The sequence below is a fragment of the Chrysochloris asiatica genome, unplaced genomic scaffold (genome assembly GCF_000296735.1).
Source record: "Chrysochloris asiatica unplaced genomic scaffold, ChrAsi1.0 scaffold00022, whole genome shotgun sequence".
Lineage (NCBI taxonomy): Eukaryota > Metazoa > Chordata > Mammalia > Afrosoricida > Chrysochloridae > Chrysochloris > Chrysochloris asiatica.
The window spans coordinates 25,349,203-25,354,676 of NW_006408540.1; the positions used below are offsets into that span (position 1 = coordinate 25,349,203).

At 41.2% G+C, this 5,474-nt stretch overlaps 2 pseudogenes; both read left to right on the forward strand.

Annotated features, from left to right (window-relative positions):
- Positions 1-261: 261 nt before the first annotated feature.
- Positions 262-968, forward strand: LOC102818715 (annotated as a pseudogene).
- A 3,222-nt stretch (positions 969-4,190) lies between these two features.
- LOC102819083 lies at positions 4,191-4,954 on the forward strand (annotated as a pseudogene).
- The last annotated feature ends 520 nt before the right edge of the window (positions 4,955-5,474 follow it).

The following is a 5,474-nucleotide window of genomic DNA, read 5'->3' on the forward strand; positions in this document are numbered from 1 at the left end:
AACTTCTCTTTCAATTCATGGCTGTTCATAGCAGATCTCATCATAGAAGTAATTACATTATATTAGATCTCATCATGTATGATAACTGCATCTCAATTGCCAAACCACTGAGAATCTTGACCCAGTCAAATCGACACAAAACCTTAACTACCACAAGTGGGGTTGGAATGATTGGAAGGTAAGAAAATGAATATAAAAATAATTGGAAAGGAAAGAGGGTCCACGAGCGAGGGCTGTAGCCCAGTCTTCCCAAGGGCCCCGATGCGGCAGGGAGGGCAGCAGAGACCTGGAGCCCAGGCTGCAACCTGGGACCTGCAGAAGGGCACATCCACATGTCATTTGAGGAGCTCTTAGAATTACAGATCCAAGTGGGGACTAAGAAGTATAACCAGTTGGTAGCTGGAAACCATGCTAGGAAGCAAGATTCTAGACCACCTGGCCAAAATGCATGTGTTGCAGATAAACACAAGCCTCTGGAAATATCGGCCAAGGCCTGCATGCCAGTTTTGCATCAAGTTGTCCCTGCCAGTAAGAAGGTGGTCCAGGAACCCCGCTTTGATGATCTTTCAGGAATATAATCCTGAGGTGTTTGACAAAACGTAGCAATTCCTGAATGATATTCGAGCTAAAGAGAAAGAGATTGTGAAAAAGCAATTAAAGAAGCATCATTTGAGGATGGAGCATGAGAAACTTCAACTGCTGCTTCAACGATTAGAACAGTGAGAAAAGGCACAGCATGATCAAAAGCAGTAGCAGGAGCTCTGCCTGGCCCTGATGAAGGAGCGGCAGGCTCAGGCCCAGCAGGGCTATTGGCCTACTTCCTGAAGAAGTCTGAGCAGAGCCAAGTGACCCTAGCTGAGAAGTTCAAGGAGCTGAAGCACAGTGAGAAGCTAGAGAGCTTCTTCAGTTGAAAGAGGTGCTGAAATTCAGGCAAGGACAGGAGACATCTCCCCTTGAGCAAAGAGTAATAAAGACCTGTCTTTAGCTTTGCCATTGCCTCAGTGAAACATGGGTTTGACCTGCTCTCCTGGCCTTTAAACTAGATTGGCTCCAAGAAGACTAGAAGGTTTTTGGAGTGCCTTTAGGTAGGAAAAGTGGCCTGGATGCCTCCTTCATTACCTTAAGGTGATAACTCTGGTATAAAGGAAGGGCCAGTGAGGGCTGCAGTCTGCTGATGGCTCCCAGGGCTGTAACTGTATGCAGGAGTCACTTTATAAACATTCTTAATATTCAGGTCTTCTGCTTTTTGGTGGGATTTGTGGGTGGCCTAGAGTTACTGTTTTGGTGGACCACCTAGTGGGTGGGGTAGGCAACCAAGCATAAAACACAAAGTAGGAAGTCAGATCTAAAACCCCTCCTATTTAAATCTGGGTCCCCCAAACATGACACCATTCATTATTAGGGGAAGAACCAGTCCCACAAAGGAGGACTCACCTCCTTAGCTTTGGTTTTGGATGCAAGGGGGAATAGAAAGTGGGACAAACCGTTTTCCCAATAGTATGTAGCCACAAATGGCCCTCATACCATGTCAGAGTGTAATTCAGATGACCAATGTGACTTGGAAAACCCTCAAGCCAATAATTCAAGCGTGGTTTATGACTGCTATAAGAGTGTTGACCTCATATACCTTCAGACTGCTACTTCTCCCCTCAACCAGGACCCAGAGCAAACATTGGAAAGCTCTGAGCTTCTGGGGCTTTTTGGTTTGTTTTTCTGTGGGTGTAATAGCTTTATTGAAATATAGTTCACATGCCATAACATTCACCCATTTAAAGTGTATCATTAAATTTTTCTTAGTATATTAAGAGTTGTATGACTAAAAATGGAATAGTAGCAAATACTGTTGAATGATAATGCACAGAGGGGATTGTAATCATCGCAATGAAACGAAATACCATAGGATGAGTGTAAAATTCGATGTTCTTCTATGTAAACTATCACTCAATTCACAATAAAAACTTTAAAAAAACGAAACAAAGACAAAGCCAAAAAATTAATTGGAAGGAAATACATGAAAATATAAAGTTATATATCAAGTTAGAATGTGTTTTTCTTCAAACTTTCATATATGTGTATGTATACATATATATGTATATGTATGATTCTGCCTGGTGTGGTGCTGTAGGATAAGCACTGGACTGCTAACTGTAAGGTTGCCAATTGAAACCCACCAGAAACTCTTTAGAAACCCTATTCAGGATCACTATGAGTTAGACCCAACTCATCAGCACTTAACAACAACAATAAAAAAGCACTTAACAATAAAAAAGCACTTAACAACAATATTCTTGAGAAATATTAATGCAATGTCTGCAACAATGGACTCAAACTCTGAATAAATAGCATCTCTGCCGCTCTGTATTCCTCATCTGTAAAATGGATATGGCAATTGTAGAACCTCCACAACTTGCTGAGGATTGAATGAGGTAATGCATACAAAGCAACTAACTCAATGTCTACTCATTCAAGATTCAGATGTGATTATATTTCTAAGTTCCTTTGTGAAAAAAATCACTCATGCACACACACACACACACACAAACACCTTAATCTAGATCGTCCCAAATGAAGGTCTCACTATTTTAAATAGTAGCCTTATTCAATATTGTGAGGGTGGCACAGGACTGGATAGTACTTCCTTCTGTTGTGTACATAGTGTTGCTATGAATCTATAGCTCCTAACAACAAAAACATAGAGAGATAGTGAGAGAGAGAGATATGTTAGGTGGTGGTTATTTGCCATCAAGTTGGTCCTGCCTCATAGCAACCCTTTATAGGCTTCCCAAGACTAAATATTTACCAGAGCAGAAAGCCTCATCTTTCTCCCACGGAGCTGCTGGTGAATTCAGATTGCTGACCTTGTGGTTAGCAGCCCAACGCCTAACCGACTACACTCTACCAGGGCTCTTTAGATGGATGGATGGATGGGTGGGTGGGTGGGTAGAGAGATAGATAGATAGATAGATTATTGTTGTTAGGTGCCATTGAGTCGGTACCAACTCATAGTGACCCTGTGCACAACAAAACGAAACACTACTCGAACCTGGGCCAACCTCACAATTATTGCCACACTTGAGCCCACTGATGGTGCCACTTTACCAATCCATCTTGCTGGGGGTCTTCTTGTTTTTCTCTGACCCTCCACCTTACCAAACATGATATCCTTCTCCAGTGACTGGTCCCTCCTGACAATATGTTAAGTGCCGTTGAGTCAGTTCCAATCCTGCATAGGGTTTCCAATGAGCGGGAACCACCAACCTTGTGGATCAAACTGACTTAGCAGTCCATCACATTAACACACCAGGACTCCAGATAGATAGATACTTTTTAAAAGAAACTGAACCAATGAATTCCAATTGTAAAAGATTTACTTTACATGAAAGTCAAAAAAGTTACTGGCTTGTATATAGGAGGAGATACTTACAAAGCTTATTCTTACTTATTTCTAAATTATATTAATATTTTACACTGTAATAATGTGGTACTTTAAATATCAGAGACCTTGTTTTCATAGTGTTACAAAATACTGGTAGATGTAGAAATAATAAGATATAGGGCTTAGGGAGTCCTCATTTTCATTTGCTGAGAACAAAATGATTTTTTTTTTTTAATTCAAAACACATGGCTTGCTGAGGTCAGTCCATCTGATGAACCAGGTCTGGCCTAGAATCAAAGACTGTTTAGCAACTTTGTCGAGTGCTTTCATGCCACAGGATGGACACAGAATGGAACTGACAGCCACAAAAAGAAAGGCTTACATTCCTCAAAATGGCTTCCTTCTTTAGAGAATGCAAACACTTGCCAGACACACTTTCTGTATATTTATTTATACTAAAGTCTCTACTGAAATGATGAAAATTTTTATTTTATTTGAAAACTCAAGGAATAAGTAATCCAAATAATAAGTGATGTTGAGAGATGATTCTTCTCAAGAATTCCTATAATACTTGAACAGTATTTACTTCTATCCCTTACTTTCTTTGTTATATGTATATGTCCTATCTCCTTTAACTTAGTAACATCTCTAGTTTCCTTCGGTATCTGACTTTGTACATTAAAACAGCTTAATAGAGTGGTCTTATAGAGACTGATGGAACCCTGAGATTGTGGCCTTTAGATATCCATCAAGTCTGAAATGTAATCTACCCAAGGGAATAAACTTTTAGCCAAACAATAAACAGGCCTATAGAATGAATAATGACAGCAGGCAGGAGTATACTCTTAAGGACATCATCCATATGAGACCAAAAGTGCAGCCTTTGGAGGACCTTGACCCCAAGATGGCAACATCCAGCAAAGTGGCCACTGCAACCTCTGTGGAAGGCCATGGTGCGGGCAGTGGTTTGGGGATGTGGCTGGAGGTGCTGGGAGTGGACCAAGCTGGTGTACAGCACCTGGGTGTTCTGAAGGAGGAGGAGGAGGAAGAAGAGAAGCTGGACTCTCTGCAGGGCATCCTCTCTGGTTTCTTGGGAAAAGACTCCCTATTAAATATCTGCAGGGAGATTGTGGAAAGATGTTCAGAAGCCCAGATCATTGTTACCAAAGTGCAAAAAGAAGATGCATACAGGCCACTGCCACCCTAATTGAGAAGCAAGCGCCCAGGATGGTGTCACAAGAGGAGAAGCAGAGAAAAGTTGCCCTCCTGACCCAGTATACTGATGTCATAAATGACGAGGATGAAGCAGATAAGAAGGGTGATTCATGTGCTACCAAAGCGAACATTGGTTCTGACAAATGGCTGTTCCTAAACACCAATGTGGAAGTTGTCCTCAATGGCTGAAAACTGGAGCAAGACTTGCTTCACTATGAATCCCAAAGGAAGGAGGAGCAAGACAAGTTGCAGAGGGAGAGGGACAAACTAGTCAAGCAAGAGTGCAAGGAAAAGGACACAAAAAGAGGAGCAAAAATGATAACCTTGGCCCACTCTCTCCTTTCTCCCATGAACTTGATCTAAGGAGAGCTTGTTGTAGGCATGTGTATTTACGAGAAATAAGAGAACATTGCTAAGTGGTGTACCAAGGCATTGCATCTTTTGTTTACAAAAGGAAAATCACAAACACTTATAATTACAAAATGTGCCATATTTGTGTGGTGTGGGTAATCCAACTATTGTGATTGATGTCTTTACCAAAGATCTGGACTGGAGGCAACCTCTATAATTTTAATACTAAAGCCCTGTGCTCTGTTTGGCCACTGTAAAGTCTTCCATCACCTTGAACAAACAGGCAGGTGGATTCAGAAAGCTAACAGTTACAGTTTTCAACCTAAAGAGCAGAAACATTGCCATTCCTTCCCCAACATGAAATGTAAGAGTGCAAATGGTTTCCAAGGCAGTATTCAGCCTTCAATGTAATATTTTTTGGCTGCAATAGGAAGCTAGTGACCTCTCCCTGAATCCGTATTTTAAGTTAGATAGCCACAAAGTAGAAAAATGGGGAAAAAAAAATTGGGGGGTGTTCTAGATTTGAAGATTA